The sequence below is a fragment of the Vipera berus genome, assembly GCF_964194415.1.
Source record: "Vipera berus genome assembly, chromosome: 4".
NCBI lineage: Eukaryota > Metazoa > Chordata > Lepidosauria > Squamata > Viperidae > Vipera > Vipera berus.
The window spans coordinates 56,278,197-56,300,308 of NC_138206.1; positions in this window are offsets into that span (position 1 = coordinate 56,278,197).

Genomic DNA, 22,112 nt, shown 5'->3' on the forward strand with positions numbered 1-22,112 from the left:
TTAGGCGCCTGGGGCGGAACCACCTGGTCGGTTCCGCCGCCCAGCGGCGGGGGGTGGCATGACGGAAAACCAGCCTCAGGAGGTGGTGATCTGACCATGACAGAGGGGTGATGGACGGGGAGCCCCCTCCCAGATCATCCAACCACTGTCCAGACAGGAATACCAGGTCGAGAGTATGATCCCCCACATGAGTCGGGCCCTCAATAACCTGGGTCAGGCCCATGGCTGTCATGGAAGCCATGAACTCCCGAGCTAACTCCGACGACCCTCCCAGTGACGGCAGGTTGAAGTCACCCAGGACTATAAGCCTGGGGAACTCCACCGCCAACCCTGAGAGGGTGTCGAGCAGCTCAGGCAGGGCTGTTGCCACACAGCTGGGCGCCAGGTATGTAAGCAACAAACCCAACTGAACCCGAGAACCACATCTCAAGAGGAGGGATTCGCTCCCGGCCATCTGGACAATGGTGGCCTCCCGGGGACACAAAGTCTCCCGAATAACCACTGCCACCCCACCACCCCTGCCCTGAGCCCGTGGCTGGTGCAGCACCCGGAAACCTGGCAGGCATAACTCGGTGAGAGGCACCCCTCCCTCCGAACCCAACCAAGTTTCCGTGATGCACGCTAGATCCGCACCTTCCTCCTCGATCAGATCATGGATGAGGGGAGCTTTGTTAACTACGGATCTAGCGTTAAAATAGACCAACCTGAGCTCAGGGGCCTGATCACCCTCATCCCCGGGTAAGAGGGTGCTAACCGGAGGGTCGGAGCGTGCCACCGCTCGGAGATAGCGGGGGCGCGATCCCAGGTGTTGATATGGCCCTCCGCGCAAACACCTGCTGCCATTCCCTATCGCCGTGGGGATTTGAAGCCCCACCCCCACATTCCCAGAACCAGCAGCCACCCCCCCGACCCCGTCCCGTCAGGACCTCTAACAGGTCCAGACTGAGTGCCGGTTAAAGATTCCCTCCCTACCCTCCCCTCCCTCCCCCTCCCTAACCTTTTAAAATAACCCGCTAAAAATTTTATCAGGGGCCTCTTAGCACGTCTCCACTCGAGGCCCCTAGTTAAGCCCAGCCACCTCTCGGAACCCCGGCAATTGGGTCCGTCATCAAGGGGAATGTTAGAAAAGAAGGCTGGTCGTATCCAGGAGGGAGAAACCCCTCTGAGGGCGCACAAGTCCGATCCAGAGTACTGTACGCGAGCCGTAAGATGGAACTGTCCATATGAGCCATTGTTCACAAATGGGGTCAAAAGTTATTAAGCTGATGAGATGTTAGTTCAGATGTAAAAAACATTAAGTCCGGAACGTGTCTTCATCCAGCAGTCTGCCAATCCGGCTCTGCTCTCACCTGAGCCGGTCTAGACAAGAGCCCATGACTGTCCTCTCACCTAGCCATGAAATCCAGCCTGGGATGGATAAGGGCAGCATTGCTGGGGAAGCAAAAGTCCACCTTGCTAGTCTCTCACACCAGCAGGGGATTGATAGCCAGTCCAGAGCCGCCCTCTCACCACGGCCTGTCGTAGACTCCTTCCGGAACATCATAGGGAGGTCACGGGAACAGGAGAAAGAATGTCTAAAGCATCAAACCAGGTTAAGGAATTGCATGCATCAGAAACACAAGCATACTCAGCTTCTGTAGAGGAACAAGAAACAAAATTCTGTTTACGCACATGCCAGTAAACAGGACATCCATTTAAAAACATCATATAACCTGAAGTGCTTTTACGTGATTTTTTATCACTTGCCCAATCAGAATCTGCATAACAACATAACTCTGCATAGTCGGTATGTGTGGGTTCTAACAATAACTTCATGTCTTTGGTGTGTTTTAGATATCTCAATAATTTCTTAACACATGTCCAATGAAACTGTTTTGCCTTGCCTACGTGTCGTGATAGGAGATTAACACTAAGTGCAATGTCAGGTCTAGTCCAACTACTAATATATAGCAGCAACCCAATGACTGAGCGATAAAGTGTTTGATCCTCAAACTCAGGACTCGGTTCATGTGTCAAGTTGTGAAAGTCAGTTTGCATGGGTATACTCACTGGTTTAGCGTCCTTCATGTGCCAGGGCTTGCGGCAGTTACATTGAAGCTGCTACAGGTACTGGTGCTGGGGGTGGCTGTACTTGAGCTGCAATACCACCCTGGCCAGCAGACGGTGCTGGCGCTTGAGCTGCTACATTAAGTTTGCCTGCAGTTAGCACTGGCCTTTGTATTTGAGGAACCAGTGGAGGCTGCACTTGGGCTGAAGGCTGCTGTGCTCCATCTGAGACAGGAACCTGAATAGTAGCAGTATTAATAGGCATTCTAGCTGAAGCTCCCAATGAATGAGGAGGTGTGGCAGCTTGGAGCGATGCCTGATGAAGAGACATCTGTGAAAATGCATTCTGCATTCTTTGAAATGCATCATGTAAAACAGATTCACCAGCAGATGGTGCTATAACGTTAGATTCAGGCACCATTGTATCCTCGCGTGTCATTGTCTAGCACCAAATCTTTGTCTAGCACCAAATCTTTCATAATCAGCCTGATCCCCATGAGCATAGGTTACTACTGGGGCATCAGCTTGAGAGTAAAAACAGAAAACGGTGAAACTGACCTTGGCTCAGAGGCTGCTTCTCCAAGACGTTTAGCCGATGCCAACGGAGTCTGTAAACTTGAAGGGAGATCTCTCTGTGAAACGGCTGCCTCCTCCTCAGCAGACTGATAACCGGCCTTCTTCTTTCTCCTTTTCCTTGGCATATTTGCAGCAATTAATCACAGCCTCCTCAGTGCCGGACTAACTGCCTGGCTAATAGCCTATCAATAAATCTTGAAAATAAAAACGAACCATCCTCTGCTACCAAATGTCGCGGAATAATTAACCAGAGGAGGATGGACCGTGATTCATTTGCATGGTGAATATCAAAGAAAGAAAATCCAAGGCATATTCTATTGTAAAACTTTTAATGAGAAAACAAAAGACCTAAATTGACTACATTCTCTCATCAGGCAGAAGAGAAAAGTAAAGAAGTAACTGTAGGAAACTTTTTCTAAGCATGTGCACAAAACAGTCTGAAACCATAACATAGCTGGACATGTGAGATTCACTATGGTTACATGATAAGATAATAACACAGGTGCAGAGAGCAGAGGAGAAAATGTACAGACAGAAATGAGCTGCTGACCAAATTAAAAAATGGCAGTGACAGATAAATCAAGGTAAAAAAAGTAGCAAGTTATTCCTTTCTAGTTCAGAAACCTTCAACATTCAAGTTGGCCTTATTTTTACACATTTTAAAGACATACATTTAAAAATGTGTTAAGTAAAAATTAAAATAGGTGAACAATGCCTTTTTATTAGCCCTCCCTACTTGGAACCTCTTATTTCAGATATGTGTGGGTTCTTTTGATCTGAGAACTGAACCAGGGTTTGCATATGGCTATTCTGAATAAACAGACAAACAAGAGAAGCACTCCAAAAATGAGCAGGACCTATTTTTAAAAGGAAATTTACTTTGAAAGATAGTTCCTTAAACCCTACAAGCCTTATAACAACTGTTGGAAGTCAGCATCCACCCAGCTCCCTAGAGAAGGAAATATTTTGGGAAATATTAAAAAGGCAGAATATTATATTTCTCCAAATGAATATAAGAGAAGATCTTAAAAAGGCAGAAACATCTCCCTCTCCCCAGTCAGAAACTCAGCAGAAACCAGGACTGTAGAAATGCAGATGTGATAATCCTTTCAGAAAGGCTGGAGCCAGGAAGCTTGGAGCTGATGGGATTAGAAAGGCAAAGATCCCTAGATTCAACAACCCCTCATCCAAAAAAAAAATATCCAACACAGGACATAGCCATCAGCCACAGCCACAGGGAAGCAGGATATGACCTTTGGGACATAATAGGATTAAACCACCACCATTAGAATACCAGAAAGGCACACTGAACCTCAAGTCAAAATTCATGCCACAGGAACAACTCCAAACATAAAAGCCCAAGAAGGTATAAAAACCCACCACTCCCTGCTCCACGGGGTCAGGTTTTCCAGCGCTACCTTTCTGTCTGGCTCTGCTCTTCAATAAACTACAAACTTCTTTTTAAAGCAGTCTCCATTTTGTTTATTCCCTGCTTGGACTGGATCCTGAAGAAGATTTTTCTTTCAACACATTTTGTCCCCAAGCCCCCATTCCAAAAATGAAAAATGAAGACTGTTTTTCTTGCTTCATTCACTAGGGAGGAGACAATGCAAAATGCTTCTGTAAAGCTGAAGATCACATTTTTTTACATCCTGCTTTATCTGGAAGCAACAAAAGTGAGATCTGCTAGTTTGGATATTGACAGGGTATGTGTGCAGGAGGGCAAATGATTAAACATATATTGAGTGTAAATTCTGCCCCCTTTATATAGGCACCATTACGTTGCAAACAGGCATATACTTTATATAACAGGAGCAGTTTGCATTGTGACTTGACAAAGCATGTTTCAAGATTTTGAAAAACTTCCAAATTCAGTGGGCATCTTGCTTAAGCAATCTTAACTGTCAGAATTTGAGAGGAGCATTTACATTTCCCTGTCTTCTTACGCACTTGACTTGGAATACACCCATCAATGATTAGAAGAATTTAAGGAGAGAAAAGCTGCATGATACATACATACATGTGGAGCTGTCTGAAGGAAAACGGGCAGAAAAGACAGGTAGTATTGAAAAATGACATTGGATATATATAAAAGTAGGAACAAAAGCAGGGATAAATACAGCAGTTTTAAAATGAAAAAAATAGTCTGAGGTTTTTTTGGGGGAGGGAATGAAAAAGAAGAAAAAATTAGTTCCCATTGGTGAAATAAATTCACTTGCAAATAAAAAAAAATTGTCCAAGGAAATTATGAGAAAGACAAATGACAAAGCAGTTGGAAAGAAGGTTCTGAGCCCAACATATATTTAAATATATATTTAAAAGAAAATTAAAAAGTAAAGAAGTTTCACTTCTTTTAAAATAAACAAAAAAAGAATGAACAAACAAATGAAAGGAGAAAAGGAAAAAAATGAGGCAGAGATTATGCAGTTACTGCTCAGTTATCATTGATTGCAAATTAACTACAAAAAAGTACATTAAATTATTTTAACAATACGGAAAAAGATTTGAGTCTCTGAGCTAAGTGCCAAAATCTTCACTGATAATACACACACAGAGAAAAAATAGGGAAAAAAAATCCCATAAAAATTAGTTTCTAAATATTCCTTTATTGTACAATATTTATAAACATTAACATTTTGGGGTATTTCAGGACTTCTGGTTTTTGTGCAGTAGCACATGGCCACAGGATTGTGAAAATCTGCATCCCGTGGATGTTTTCGTCCTTCCAGGGGAGCCTAAATGGGGCTGAAGTCACCCCAGAGAGGTGGCAAAGGAAGAGGGGCATCCCGTTGATCACAGAACAATGGCAGTCATTCCATTTCAATCCCGGGGAACCCTCTGACCCGACAGGAGAAAGGCTAGCCGCATGCCAGTGTCTACTCTAGCTCAAGCTACCTGCAGCCGAAGTCCAAGAGCACTAGCCAGAACAACGGTGAACAGTGTGCTTGGAACTGGTGAGAATACTTGATCTTCTCTCCCTTATTTTGCAACTAAGTCCCTGGGAAAGATCCCCAAATCAAGAAAACCTCCAAAAGTGAAGGGAGGGGATTACATTCCCATTCCCCCATAGATGGAAGCAGCAAATTAACCTTTAAGGAGGAAGGAAACATATTGAAATTAAATTCAAAATACTACAATCTGATCAAATTTAGAAACTAAAACAAACTGCTAAGATTATATTCCAAAGGATTTTGATGAAATTATAAAAAAAGAAAAACAATAAGAATAATTTCTTGTCTGAAAGAGCTGGAAAACAAAGATTTGCTGACTTCTAGCGGACAGTTAGAACATAGCACATTAAAGACAACACCCAGAAACAAAGAAAAATCTGTTCCCATGAACTCTAATAACCTTTCAGAAGATAGCTGCCAGGGAATAAAGAAGCGATTGTACACTGGGCCTGTTCTGTACCAGCCTACTACCGGCCCTGCAGATAAGGCAGGGAGAACCCCTTTACAAGAAGGCAAGAAGCTGGAACTAAGCCTGCCAAATTTATGGACACAAAAGCAAACAGAGCAAAAACAAGACACGAACCATGAAACAGGAGCTATTCAAACGGTTGCCTTCAGCAAACCAGCCCTCCCACGCATTCCCCTTTTAAACAGTTCAGGGCGTGGCTTCTCTCTGCCTCCTTCCGAGGTGCCCCATTGCCTTCCTCTGTTTACTCCTGATTGACTGCCTCCTGCGTCGGGCGTCCTTGAACAGGGCCAGCTGTGGGTCATCTTCATCTACACTGTCAGGCTCACACAGCTGGGTCTGCGTCGTAACCAGGTGGGAGGGGCCTGGCTGAGGGCTCTCATCAGCAAGCTCTCCAACACCCTCAGCAAGCTCTCCAACACCCCCCTCCTCATCCTCTGAATCGTCCGACCCAACTGCCGAACCCACAGGCTGACCCTGAATCACAACAGGGCCAGCTATAAGACTGAAAAGTGTTTGAAGGAAAAGAAATACTTTGATTGTGGTCTAAATTTATGAATTGTCTACAGAAAAAGAAAAACTTTGATCTATGACTAATCTTTGAGAGAGGAAGTTACAGGAAGGATTTAAGGTGGCTAAACATATTGAATTGCAATTCTGACTGGTTGACAGTTGACTCCTGAAAGAAAGAATTGTTCTAAAATGTCACTGAGCATGCCCAAGATGGCGGACGTGCTTGGCTGAGCTCCGTGAGCTCCAGCTGCTCGGCGTCCCATAGGAGTCCCACAGAGGTGCTTTGTGCCCTCTGTGTTGGTGGGTTAGGATAGGCAGACAAAGGGCTGTTGGTTTGCCGTTTTCGGCAGCGGTGGTGTTTTCGGCGGAGGCAGCGTTTTCGGCGGTGGCGGTGTTTTCGGCAGTGGCAGCGGCGCAGTCCTCCGTGAGCTCCGTGAGTTCCGGCGACCTTTGGAGGGGCCTCGGCTGAGCCTGGTGAAGCCTGGGAGAGCCTGGTGGGACTGGAGGAGCCCGGAACAGCTGCGCTCTGTGAGGCACTCTGTGAGGCACCTATCAGCAGATTATTGGTGCCGATGGAGCCCGGCGGAGCCTGGAAGAGCCTGGAAGGCCCGGAGGAGCCGCGCTCTGAAAGGTGCCGATCAGCTGATGGTCGGAGCCTATGGAGCTGCGGCTTGGAACAGCGCTCGGAATGGCGGAGTGGCGGAGGAACTGCTGTGGCGTCTGGAGCGGCTGGTGTGGAGGTGAGCTGGAGTGCTGTGGCTGCTCCGATGTGGAGACCCGTGGTCCAGTGGTGGAGTGCGGACGGTTCGTGTTGTGGACGGTTGGGCGGCACAGACCATCTTTACGTCGCTCGTGCTCCGGGAGACCGGCTGAACTGAGTTTGCGACCTAGCGGAAGATCGGCGGGAATCTTGGTTTCCTCCCTTGTTTGCCCACTTATCGCCTGACCCTCTCCTCCCACGAAGAAGAACATCTGCTGCCGGGATATTTTGCTATTTTATGATTCAGCAGGCTTTTATGCCTTGGACGAAAAGCTGCCTAATTCTTTTGTCTGCCCAAAGGATTCAGAAGGACCCGGGTATATAGTCATGGTGAGAGAGTGGTTTACACTTACCATCTGCTGTCCCCTAGAGGTGAGAGATCTATGGGGTATGCTTTACCCTGGGTGTGTGTTCCAGGCCGCTCCCCGGATCAGAGCTACGACCGTCATGAGAGGACGGTGGTTGACCTGTTCTGGAGGTTTACCCAGCTTGAGTGGCAGTGGAGCTGGGTCGGCGGTCTGGATACCCACTCACCTTCTGACTTTAGATCCTCCTGATTAATTATGGGATCGCCTTTTGCTGGTCTTGCTTGGACAATCATGACTCGCCTTTGCTACACTTGCACGGACTTGTTCGCCCTCAGGGGTGCCCCCCCTTCCTGGGTGCGACCTGCCTTTTTCTCCACTTCTCCTCTTGATGAAGGGCCCAATTGTTGGGACCCTGAGAGATGGTTGGGCAGGGACAGGAGCCTCCGGTATAAACTTAATAAGAGGCCCCTGGTTAATTTTCTAGCTAAATTTTTACGGGGTTAGGGAGGGGGGAGGGATTACAAGTTTGGTTGGAAACTGGGCGGTGTCCACCAACTGTTGTTCAGGCCAGGTCTGGGAATGATCACGTCCGGGGGGAGCTAGGGCTGGTTGCCTCCGGGGCCCCGGAACGGGGTGTGGGACTACCTATTCCCACGACGTTAGGGAATGGCAGCAGGTGTATGAACAGAGGGCCGTATCAACATCCGGGAGTGCGTCCCCGCTATCTTCAAGCGGTGATGTGCTCCGACCCTCTGGTTTTGGCCCGTGGTTCCGGGAGCAAGGATGAGCAGCCACCTGAGCTCAGGCTTGTGTATTTCAACGCCAGGTCCGTAGTTAATAAGGCTCCTCTCATCCGGGATTTGGTTGAGGGAGAGCATGTGGACCTGGCTTGCATTACGGAGACCTGGTTGGGCTCAGAGGTTGGTGTCCCTCTGGTCGATCTCTGCCCACCAGGTTTCTGGGTGCTGCACCGGCCTCGGGCTCAGGGTAGGGGTGGGGGAGTGGCGGTAGTTGTGAGGGAGACCCTTTGTCCGCGGGAGGCCACCGTTGTCCAAATAGGCAGGTGTGAGTCCCTCCTCTTGAGATGTGGCCCTAGAGCTCAGTTGGGCTTGCTGCTGGTGTACCTTTCGCCTAGTCACGCAGCAGCAGCCCTGCCTGAACTTCTCGACATCCTCTCGGGGTTGGTGATTGAGTTCCCCAAATTTATGATTTTGGGTGACTTTAATCTACCATCCCTGGGAAGATCATCTGAGTTAGCTCGGGAGTTCATGGCTTCCATGACGGCCATGGACCTGATGCAAGTAATTCAGGGCCCAACTCATGTGGGGGGGCCACACGCCCGATTTGTTTTTTCTATCTGGACGGTGGTTAGATGATCTGGGTGGGGGTTCTCCAATTGTTATGCCCCTGTCATGGACCGATCATCATCTCTTGCGGTTGGTCTTCCGTTTTGCCACTCCCCGTCATGGGATTGTTGAACCAATGAGATGGTTCCATCCTAGGCGCTTAATGGACCCTGAGAGGTTCCAGGCAGCGCTGGGGTCCCCACCTGCCTCCTTTGCTCACAGCTCGGCCGACGCCCTTGTGGAAGCCTGGGAAAAGGCAGCCACGGAGGCACTCGACCGAGTTGTACCCATGCGGCCCCTGACCTGGTGCAGATCCCAGTGGGCTCCATGGTTTTCCGCGGAGCTCAGGGAGATGAAGCGTCGGAGACGGGGCCTAGAGAGCTGTTGGAGATCCAGCCGGTCTGAATCTGACCGATTGCGACTAAGGTTCTTTACAAGGTCTTATCTCGCAGCGATGAGGAGGGCAAGGTCTAATTACTTTGCTACCCTCATCGTGTCCACAGATAACTGCCCGGCCGCTCTGTTTAGGGTGACCCGTTCCCTTCTTAATCAGGAGGTGAGGAAGGAGCCCTTGCAGGGCCATGCCAAGGAGTTTAGCCAACATCTGTCGGACAAAATCGCTCGGATCCGGACCGGTTTGGACTCCGACTGGGCAGAGTCTGACAATGAGGACATGGGCGGTCTTGTTGATATTATCTGGGAGGAGTTTGATCCTGTGACTCTGGACGAAGTGGACAGGATCATGGGGAAGCTGAGCTCCACCACGTGTTTATTGGACCCGTGCCCCTCCTGGCTGGTTTATGCGGCTCAGGAGGGGACACGAGGCTGGATCCAGGCAGTGATAACTTCTTCCTTGAGTGAGGGTAGTTTTCCCGCTGCCTTGAAGGAGGCAGTGGTGAAACCTCTCCTCAAGAAGCCTGCCTTGGACCCAGCTGTATTAAACAACTTTCGACCGGTCGCCAACCTTTGCTTTCTTGCAAAGGTTGTTGAAAGCGTGGTGGCGCATCAGCTCCCATTGTTCCTGGACCCATACCAATCGGGTTTCAGGCCCGGGCACAGCACGGAGACGGCATTGGTCGCTCTGGTAAATGATCTCTGGCGGGCTCGGGACAGGGGTTGCTCCTCTGTCCTAGTCCTATTAGACCTCTCAGCAGCTTTTGATACCATCTACCATGGTATCTTGCTGCGGCGTCTCAGGGGGTTGGGAGTGGGAGGCACTGTTCTTCAGTGGTTCTCCTCCTACCTTCTGGGATGCTCACAGTCGGTGTTGGCAGGGGGGCAGAGGTCGACCTCGAGGCCTCTCATTTGTGGAGTTCCTCAGGGGTCGGTCCTCTCGCCTCTCTTGTTCAACATCTATATGAAGCCGCTGGGTGAGATCATTCGTGGTTTTGGGGTTGGGTATCATCAATATGCTGATGATACCCAGCTCTTCATCTCTACCCCAAACCACCCCAGTGATGCCCTCGATGTGATGCCCCGTTGCCTGGAGGCGGTTCAGGTCTGGATGGGGAGGAACAGGCTTCGGCTCAACCCTGACAAGACTGAGTGGCTGTGCGTGCCGGCATCTCGGGAATTTCAGATTATTCCATCTCTAACCATGGGGGGTTGAGACTTTACCCCCCGTAGATAGGGCTCGCAACTTGGGTGTCCTCCTAGACTCACAGCTCTCTTTGGAAGATCATATAGGAGCTGTGACTAGGGGGGCCTTCGCCCAGGTTCGCCTGGTGCGCCAGTTGCGGCCCTATCTGGACCAGGATGCCTTGCGCACAGTCACTCATGCGCTCGTGACCTCTCATTTGGACTACTGCAATGCTCTCTACATGGGGCTGCCCTTGAGGACTACTCGGAGGCTTCAGCTGGTGCAGAATGCAGCCGCGCGAGTGGTGGTGGTGGTTTCCCAATACTCCCATGTAACACCTCTACTCCGCGAGCTGCATTGGCTTCCGGTTGCCCTCCGGGTAAGATTCAAGGTGCTGGTAATGACCTATAAAGCCCTAAATGGCATGGGTCCAGATTACTTACGGGAGCACCTGCTGCCGGCATTGACTTCCCTTCGTCCAGTGCGCTCCCACAGAGAGGGCCTCCTTAGGGTGCCGTCGGTCAAAGAGTGTCGACTGGCGGCCCCCAGGGGAAGGGCGTTCTCTGTGGGCACGCCAGACCTTTGGAACCATTTACCGGTGGAGCACCGGATGGCTCCCGACCTTCGCTCCTTTCGACGTGACCTAAAAACATATTTATTTGAACAAGCCGGCCTGGTCTGAAGGGTTGGGGTATTTTAACATTAACTGTATTAATTTTATTGGAATTGGGCTGTATTATTTAATTCTTTTTTAACTTTTGTACATTGTATTTTTACTGTATTTGCCCTGTACACCGCCCTGAGTCCGGCGGTATAGAAATTAAATTTTTTTTTATTATTATTATTATTATTATTATTATTATTATTATTATTATTATTATTATTATTATTATTATTATTATTATTATTAAAACATTGATTTTACTGAAACCTTGACAATTGAAAGCTACAGTGGATTATAAAAAGTATATACAAAGACAAGAACTATACAAAATTGGATGGTTTGGATTTTGAATTTTGGCCAGCATGACAAGGCTAATTACAGAGACTATGGCACTTATGATGGATTACTCGAAAGGGGGAGCCAACATGGATATGACATATTCATCAAAAAATGATAGAAAACCACACTTAATATCTACTTCTTAGGACTCAGCCTGAAAGATCAAAGACCTCTAGAAGCAACATTCCAAGATAAGACAAATACTTTTCAAGAGGAAATTTATGCAATGCTACAACAGATATAAATCACAATAGCATTAAACCATGAGATTTAACACAACTTTGATAATATAAATGCACTTCTAACTTATATTTACAATCAAAAAACATCCAAAGAATGATGGTAAAGAATGAACAAACAAATCAGATAACAGAAGGTAAACTAACAGAATGTAGACTTAATTGGCGAAGCCACAAATGAAGGGAATTATAACTTAATACAAATAAGAAAAAACTCACAAGATTTGGATACAACTATAAATATGAAAAAGATACCTTATGCATTAGAATGTCAAAATAATCCTGAGAAAAAGAAGTCTTAACAAAATGGACACTGCTAGGAGAATCACTGTCTGGGAGACAAAAAGCATACATTTTACATACTATGCATCCTCTACTCCTAACAACTACTACGAAAATAAAAGAACTGGACAAGTTAAAAATATTAATTTGTAAAACTATTTGGCAAAGGAAGAAGGTCAGAGACGGGCTTAAGAGGCTTGACTTGCCTTAACAGATGAAATATTATGCGAGCAAACACTTGTTTGAATATGGCTAAATAAACAAATAACTTTGGCTATAAGGGGGCTTTAGAATAAGTGGAATAAGAGATATAATATAGGACTTTTGATAAGAAACAAAATGTAAAAATACTGGGATGATGTAAGTGAAAGAAAAGTTTAAATTTTAAAGATGAATTAAGTTTAAAAAGATTTAGGATTAAGGTATGATTGAAATATTGAGGGGAAACTAGGCTTAAGAACTTTGGGAAAAGGATATATAGTGATTTAACAAATCATTTTTTACAAATAGAAGTGAAATATAAATTGATTAGAAAAGATGTTATAGGTAGGTATTATGATAGGTAAGTAGTGTAGTATTTCTATAATACATGAAAAATGAAAATACTGGGATGATATATTTAAATGGAAAATTTGGATATTTAGATGTTAATATTTAGATATTTAGATGAGAAAATTATGATTGATAAGAATTGTTTGAATATTATGGAGAAATTGAGCTTAACAACATTTATGAAAATAAATAAGCACCTAACCAACCACAAGGGCAATACGAGGAACACGGTCAATGCCAATGCCTTGTTGGTAGAGGAGTTGAACATCTTCGCTCGCTACGAGGTGAAAAGATCAGACCCCGTAGCCTCTGCCTGCCGGCCTTCTGATTTCCAGCTATTCATCCTATACGAACATCAAGTGAAAGCTGCATTGAAGGCTGTGAATTCCAACAAAGCTGCAGGCCCAGATGGGGTGCTGGGGATAGTGGTAAAGAATTGTGCCGATCAATTAGCAGGGGTCCTGACAAGGATCTTTAACATCTCCTTGCAAATGGCCTATGTTCCATCATGCTTGAAAGCAGCCACTATTGTCCCAGTCTCAAAGAAAACAGCAATTAACTGCCTAAACAACTATAGACCTATCGCATTAACGTCTATAGTGATGAAATGCTTCAAAAGACTGGTTCTCCAACACCTTAGGACATGCCTCCCACTGGACTTTGTCAAACATTCAGTTTGACTAGAGGGGGAATAGGTCGACAGATGATGCCATAGCTACTGCCTTACATTCTGTAGCAAGCCATCTGGAGAAACCCGGAAACTATGTCAAGATGCTTTTCATTGATTATGTTATAGGCAGGTTAAAGTGCATTATGTATTTGGTTATTTATATAGTTGGTTAATGTTAGTTAAATTATGATTATTATATATTTGTAACCCTGTAATCAGCTTTGGGAAGTGGGGGAGGGGGAGGGGAGTTTAGGGGTGGGTTGGGGATGGGATAATATTGTAACTTTTATAAAACTTTTCAATAAAAAAAGATGCTTTTCATTGATTACAGCTTGGCCTTCAATACTATCCTGCTGAGTATCCTTATCGAAAAGCTGACTGACTTGGATTTTCCCTCTTCCATCTGCAACTGGATCAAAGACTTTCTGAGGGACCGGCCACAAACAGTGAGGGTTGGGTCTGTCACATCCACCTCCCTGAGTCTTCTTCTGCAGGAGCCGGGTGAGGGGGGCTGTCAAGGCAGCAAACCCAGGGATGAAAGTTCGGTAATAGTTGGCGAACCCAAGAAGTCGCTGAACATCCTTCACGCGACGTGGGGGTTGCCAACTCTGCAAAGACTCAACCTTACTCGGCTCCATGGCGATGCCCTCAGGAGAAATGCTGTGACCCAGGAAATCGATGGTCACCCGGTAGAACTGGCACTTCTCCATCTTGGCAAACAGCCGATGTTCTCGGAGTCGCTGCAAGACCTGATGGAGATGCTGATGGTGCACCTCACGCGACGGGGAGTAGATCAGGATGTCATCCAAGTAGATCACGACAAACTGATCCAACAAATCCCGGAAAATGTCATTCATGAAATGCTGAAACACAGCGGGGGCGTTGGTCAGGCCAAACGGCATCACTGTGTACTCAAAATGTCCATAGTGAGTACCAAACGCCGTCTTCCACTCATCACCCGGCTGAACCCTGACGAGGTTGTAAGCTCCACGCAGGTCCAGTTTCGTGAAGATCTTAGCCTCCCGGAGTCGGTCCAAGAGTTCGGGGATGAGGGGCAGCAGGTAACGATTGCGCACCGTGATGGCGTTGAGTTTCCTATAATCGCAGCAAAGCCGCAATTCGCCCGACTTCTTTTTGACGAAGAGCATGGGTGCAGACACTGGCGAGGACGAGGGCCGGATGAAACCGCGAGCCAAATTCTTCTCCAGAAAGTCCCGCAATGCAGCCAACTCGGGGTCTGACATGGAGTACAAACGCCCCACTGGGAGAGGCGCATCAGGGACTAAATCAATGGGGCAGTCATAGGGCCTGTGCAGGGGTAATTGATCCGCCTCTGTCTCGCTGAACACATCAGCAAAGTCGGACAGTTCGGGAGGCAAGGAAACCCCTGGGGAACCCTCCACCTGGCCGGCACAGATATGGCGGGAGTGGTCCACGCACTGCAAGCTTGGGAAGGTGACCAAGTTCTGTGACCAATAGATTTGTGGGTCATGCGCCCGGAGCCACGCCAGTCCCAAGACCACGGGGAAATGCAGATCTGAGGTGATATAGAACTGGATGGCCTCCACATGGGAACTGATGGCCATACATAATGGTTGCGTGGCGGCCGTAATTGGCCCAGACAGGAGCACTCGACCATCGATAGTCTCCACTAACATGGGCGGATCCACCGGGCACTGGGGAACAGCCCATTTGGCCACAAATGCTGAGTCCATAAAATTTGTGGTGGCCCCAGAGTCAATTAAGGCATGGACTGGAATCCCCTCTGGCTTGCCAGGAAGGATCAGACGTGCCTCCACTATCAGATGCCGTGGAGGTCCACAGGCAGCATCGGAAAGACGTCGCTCAGTGTTGTTGTGGGACGCCCGATCTATCACACCGTCTAGATCGGGCTCGGGGCGTTTCCCGACAAAAAAGTAGGGGACTTTCTCGGGGCAGACTCGGTCACTGATGCCCGCTGTCGCTTCTTTGGGCAAAAAGCAGCCAAATGCCCAGGGTCCTCACAGTAAAAACACAACCCCCCCGATCGTCGTCTGTTCATTTCAGTCACTGATAGACGAGACCTGGCGGCACCCAGCTCCATTGGCTCCTCCTTTTGAACTGGGGGCTCACGCACAACAGGGGCTGCAGGGGTCTGTTGGGTGGCACGGCGACTCCTTCGCTGCTGCAACCGAGCATCGATCCGCAAGCAGAGATGGAGCAGCCCATTCAGGTCTGAGGGAATATCCACACGGGCCAGCTCATCCAACATCTCCTCCGACAATCCATCCTGGAAGGCATCCACAAGCGCAGCCTCATTCCAGGCGGAATCCTGGCTAAGCAGCCGGAAATCGCTGATATAACCCTGTAGGGGGCGTTGACCCTGCCTCAGAGCTTTCAGGCATCGAGTAGCAGTCTGCGTCTTAATAGGGTCCTCATACATTAGACACATATGATCACAAAACCCCACAAAGTTGTCCAACAATGGGCTAGGTTGAGCCAGCAGAGGCGTGCCCCAACGAGCTGCATCACCCGAAAGAAGGCTTAACACAAACCCCACCTTATCCCGGTCAATGGGGAAATCAGCTGCTCTCACGCTGATAAAGAGCTGGCATTGTCCCAGGAAAGCAGGAAACAATTCTGGATTGCCAGTAAACTTATCCGGCATTGCAACTTGGCATTTTCTCCTGGGTGGGGGTGATGGTGGGGGTGCAGCATGAACCTGAGCTTGCAGTTGAGCCACCTGAGCTGCCAGCAAAGTGAGTTGCTGGGTGAGCTGGGCATTCTCAGCACGTAGCTGCTCCATAATATTAGTAAGGGGTGGGAGGCTGAAGGCAAACTGTTCTGTACCAGCCTGCTACCGGCCCTGCAGAAAAGGCAGGGACAACCCCTTTTACAAGAAGGCAAGAGGCTGGAATTACGCCTGCCAAATTTATAGCTACAAAAACAAACAAGACACGAACCAAGAAACAGGAGCTTTAAGAAACAGGAACTATCCAAGCGGTTGCCTTCAGCAAACCAGCCCTTCCACACATTCCCCTTATATAGAGTTCAGGGCGTGGCTTCTCTCTGCCTCCTTCCGAGGAGCCCCATTGCCTTCCTCTGTTTACTCCTAATTGACTGCCTCCTGCGTCGGGCGTCCTTGAACAGGGCCAGCTGTGGGTCATCTTCATCCACGCTGTCAGGCTCACACAGCTGGGTCTCCGTGGTGACCAAGTGGGAGGGGCCTGGCTGAGGGCTCTCATCAGCAAGATCTTCAACCCCCTCAGCAAGGTCTTCAACATCCCCTCCTCATCCTCTGAGTTGTCCGACCCAACTGCCGAACCCACAGGCTGACCCTGAATCACAACAGAAGCTTTGCACTGGCTCGCCACAGGGCTATGCGCTCAGTTCCTACCTGTATTCACTGTACACACAATTGTGTATCGTCTGACCCATCCACTGCGATCATTAAGTTTGCAGATGATACCACCGTATTAGGTCTCATTACAGGTGGAGACGAAACAGCGTACAGGGGAGAGGTTCAAAAACTATCTTCATGGTGCCTAGAAAATAACCTGCACCTCCAGAAGAAAAGAGAGGGACCCACCCCACTTTAAATCGAGGGGGCTGTGTGGAGAGAGTTTCTTCCTTTGAATTCCTGGGAGTCTACCTCAGCAAATATCTCACCTGGAAAATCAACACAACCCATGTGGCCAGAAAAACCGAACAGAGACTCCACTTCCTTAGGGTTTTGCAAAAGAACAAAGTGGAATGACTGATGACCTTTTACCGGTCCACTATAAAAAGCATCCTCTCACATTGCATTATTAGACCTCTCAGCGGCTTTTGATATGATCGACCATGGTATCCTACTGTGGCGTCTCAGGGGGTTGGGAGTGGGGGGCACTGTTTTACAGTGGTTCTCCTCCTACCTCCTGGGCCGCTCGCAGTCGGTGTTGACGGGAGGGCAGAGGTCCGCCCCGAGATCTCTTGTTTGTGGAGTCCTTCATGGGTCGGTCCTCTCTCCCCTCCTGTTCAACATCTACATGAAGCCACTGGGTAAGCTCATTCGTGGTTTCGGGGTGGGGTATCACCAGTACGCTGATGATACCCAACTTTTTCTTTCCACCCCGAACCAACCCAGTGATGCCCTCGCCGTGATGTCCCGTTGCCTGGAGGCGGTCGGGGTTTGGATGGGGAGAAACAGGCTTCGTCTCAATCCTGCCAAGACTGAGTGGCTGTTCATACCGGCATCTCGGACTGACCAGCTTTTTCCATCATTAACAATAGGGGGTGAGGTGTTACCCCCCGTTGATAGGGCTCGCAACTTGGGTGTCCTCCTGGATTCACGGCTCAGTTTTGAAGATCATATAGGAGCCGTGACCAGGGGGGCTTTTGCCCAGGTTCGCCTGGTGTGCCAGTTGCGGCCCTATCTGGACCGAGATGCCCCACGCACAGTCACTCATGCGCTCGTGACCTCCCGGTTAGACTACTGCAATGCCTTCTACATGGGGCTGCCCTTGAGGACCACTCAGAGGCTTCAACTGGTGCAGAATGCAGCTGCACGAGTTGTGATGGGAGATTCCCAATATTCCCATGTAACACCTCTTCTCTGCGAGCTGCATTGGCTTCCGGTTGCCCTCCGGGTGAGATTCAAGGTGCTGGTAATGACCTATAAAGCCCTAAATGGCTTGAGTCTGGACTATCTAAGGGAACACCTGCTGCCAGCATCATCTTCCCATCGCCCTGTGCGCTCCCACAGGGAGGGCCTTCTCAGGGTACCACCAGTTAATGAATGCCGGTGGGTTATTCCCAGGGGAAGGGCATTCTCTGTGGGTGCGCCTGCCCTATGGAACCAACTACCTACGGAGCTTAGGATTGCCCCTGACCTGCGCTCATTTCACCGGGACCTGAAAACTTGGCTCTTCGAGCTGTTTGACCCAGACTGAGGGTTTTTTAATTTTAATTGGGTTTTAGATTTACTTTTGGGGCTTGAATTTAATTAATTGTTTTAATTGATTTTAATTTTTGTATTTCATGGTTTTAACTGCCCTGTAAACTGCCCTGAGTCCTACGGGAATAGGGCGGTATACAAATTCAATAAATAAATAAATAAATAAATGATGTGATATGCTGGCTTGACAGCCGCAGATAGACACTACAGAGGGTGGTGAGCACAGCACAAAACATCGTGGGCAGTCCTCTGATACAACTAGACAACATTACTAGAGCCCACAGCCTTAGAAGAGTGAGGAAAACAGGCTGAAGAACAGTTTCTACCCATGGGCTGTCAGACTTCTGAATGGAAAATAACTATGTCAACGTAGTATGATAGTCTTGCAGGGCCGGCGCGTTGTGCAATACGTTCACATGGTGCAATAAGATTGTGTGTTTGTTAGTAGGATTCACTGGGTTAGGGATATTTTTTCCTTTTGTCTTCACTGTGAGTTGTGTTGGGGGGGTGCAAAAAGGGAGGCTCAGCCAATCTCATTGTACACATACTGACAATAAAGTTTGATTTGATTTGATCTGAAGATACATGGTGAATCAATGATTTTTATGAAAATAATATAAGTTGATAAGAAAAAAATGCTATATATGGACGCTATTGTTGCAATAAATATAAAAGAAAATGTTTACAGTTAATCATTTATATATGGAAAATATCAAATAGTAAATATTACATTTGTTTAATGTTAAAGAAGGAGAATACTATTGGGAGAAGGTAAGATCAAGGAAATATATTATTAATTGATATACTAATTATGGAAATATAAATATTATTATTGACTGTTAATTAACTATTATTGATTGTATATTTTTCCTAAAAAATTATGAACCAAGACAACACGTTGTATACCAGGCACTAAGGTTGTTATTGTAAAAAAAATCAATAAAACTTTTACAAAAAAAAACCATTTTGGGGTATTTCTGACTTCAGTTCTTCAGTCATTTAATTAAATATGTGTGACATAGGAAAATCTGTTATTAGAATCGCATGGTTTCAGTGAGCCACGCAATTATGTCCATGGATAATGCTTCAGGGGTACAAATCCCTACTTTGCTGACTGGAAGCTGGACATAATGGAAGTTGACAGCACAATTTAACTTGGAGGGGAAAAGTAACTGTTCCATTCTCCTTGTCCCTAGGTCTAGTCAGTTGAAATACTCCATCTCTGATGATGTCGGCCTAGCCAGCACATTGAAAGCTATATATTGGCTAAACCTACCTTACTTAGCATCATACCAAGGCAAAAAATAAAGCACATTAAGGCTTGATTAGAATTAAATTGAAAAAAAAATTACTCTTGTCTTCTCCTCCTCCTCCTCCTCCACACCTCTTTATTTCAGGATTATGTTTATCATCTGAAAAGTACACTATAACTTGTCATGTTGGGATGTTAAATAAACAATCCTCTCTTGCTTTGCTCTTAATGATGAAGAACATCTCATGTTCTTTTATTCATATTTCTCAACTATAATGATTTTCATTTAAGGATTGAGGACAGGTATTTCTTCTACCAATTAATAGAAATTAAAGGTATATATTGTAACTTGTAACTGCATCTTTATCTATTTCTTTTCTCCTTAATCTGCATAACAGATTGCGAGCATCATATGACATTATTTTTGATTACACAGATTATTTTCCATATTTTTCTTTTACAAGGTGGACCGATTCCCATTTCAAAAATTATGAGTATTATAACTGAGATGGAGATTTTCATCTTTTTGGAAACATTTGCTAAAATTTCAGTTGCTTCCTCTAATTTCTAATTCAATATTGCATGATTGCAAATATTACATAATCTTTTTGATGGTTTATTTCTAATCTTCTTAGGATCTAGAAAAGCAGCTGACTTTGAATACTACTTCCTTTAATCATCAGTTAGCAGTTGCGAAGAAACAGACAGCTGAAGCTCAATTAATGACTGCAAATTTACAAGTAGAAATCGAGTTGCTGAAGCTGAAATTGAAGGTATTTAAAAGCTGAAATTAAAACTCTCCTACTACAGAAGGCATCCAAGATGCTGTTCAGAAAATGCTCATTTGAGTCAAGCCTATTTTTTTCTCTGGGACTTTCCTTCAGCCTGTAGCTATCTAAAGTATAGATTGCAGAAACGTATTAATGTATGCCAGGACATTTCCACTTTACCATTGGTCGGAAAAGATACTACTTAAAAAGTGTGTCCCAACATGAAAATAAGATGCTTTTTAAAGATGTTAATCATGGCCTGATTAGAAAATTGAGAAACAGTTTATTTTAAAATTGTAATTATATGACATATTTAATACTATATGCTTTGTTAATGTCATAACTATTGTGTATCCAAATATTATGGAAGGATCTTTAAGGTCAAATTTAATTAATGGTTTATGAATTGTAAAAATAGAAGAACCTGGTCAAAAACATCACAGTTATAGAAAAAAGGGATACTTATCCTTCAGCATCTTAACAAAAGGAATTATTTGGCCAAATTATACAAAAGCAAATATTTAAAATACAGATAAATATGAGATACTTAGGGGAGTTAGGCAGTGAAATGTATGATCTGTGAAGTACTGACATTTATACAATAAACAATATTCTCAACATAAATTTAATAATGCATTCCTTTAGGAAAGAGAATGAGAACTATGCATAACAAATATTTATGCACACCGGATGGGTAGATGTCAGTCAGAGCAAGGTGATTCCTGTTTTTCTCCAAAAGTTTCTTTCACCCTTTATAGTAAAATAAAAATATGATAAGTCTTTTTTTTGACTCCTGAAAAATATTTCCAATCCTGGCTCTATTTCCTGTTCGTCGTCCTTCCCCAGCGACAGGAAGTTTTCTCGAGTCCCTTGCCGCCGCCACGGCCGCCGCCTCTTCGCAGAAACACGACTCCCACTCGGCTGGAGCCCTGGGCTGAATGGAGGCAGGTGATGGCGACCCGTGGTTAAGCGGCCGACGGCGAACGGGTGATGGAAGGCAAACTCGTCAGCTTCTGGGGCGGCTACTGCAGCTGCTGCCGTTACTCGCTCAAGGACTGGCCGTGCTAGCACCTCCAATGCTTGGCTGTCAGGTCCCCGATGAGAGGACGGGCAGACGGTCCCCAGAGGCGCCCCGCTCGACCGTAGGAAGGGAGAGCCTTTGCTCCCGCCGAGGCACCGCCTGACTCGCGCTGACCACAAGAATTGCTTGCTCAGAGTGCGGAACTGAGAGCAGCAGCGCAGCAGGCGAGAGAGCTCAGAGACAATAAGGCGAGGCGCCCCTTTGGCGAGAAAGGAGCAAAGCTGGGCCAATCACAGAGCAGGCGGAGCAGGGAAACAGGGAGGGAAACAGGGAGCAGGGAGGAAAGGGAGCTTGATTTAAAAGGCGAGGCAGGTGTGACGTGGGCATGGAGACATTCCGTTAGAAATACCATAATGGAGGAGGCTCCGGGCGCTTTCCTGGATCAGAACGTGCGAACTGAGGGTGCCACTACAGTCCTCGTGTTTCCCAGGGTTGCCCGTCATGCCAGACATTCCCTATAGCCCGATTCTTTAGCTCCCCACATTCCTTTTTTTATTGAAAAGTTTTACAATACATTTTATCTTTAACAATCCCTCCCCCCTCCCTCCGCCCACCCCTACCTATCCCTCCCTATCCCTCCCCCCCTCCCCCCCACTTCCCAGAGCTAAATACAAGGTATAAAAGCAAAAAACAATCATAAGCAACCATCTGCTAACAACAATAAACTATTAAATCTATCACACTCTAGCTCATATGAAATGACTACAAGCAATACTAATATTACATTAAAAAAAGAGAAAAGAGAAGAAAAAAAAAGAAAAAAAAACTTATTCAAATGCTAAGTGAAACTTTTTAGTCCCATA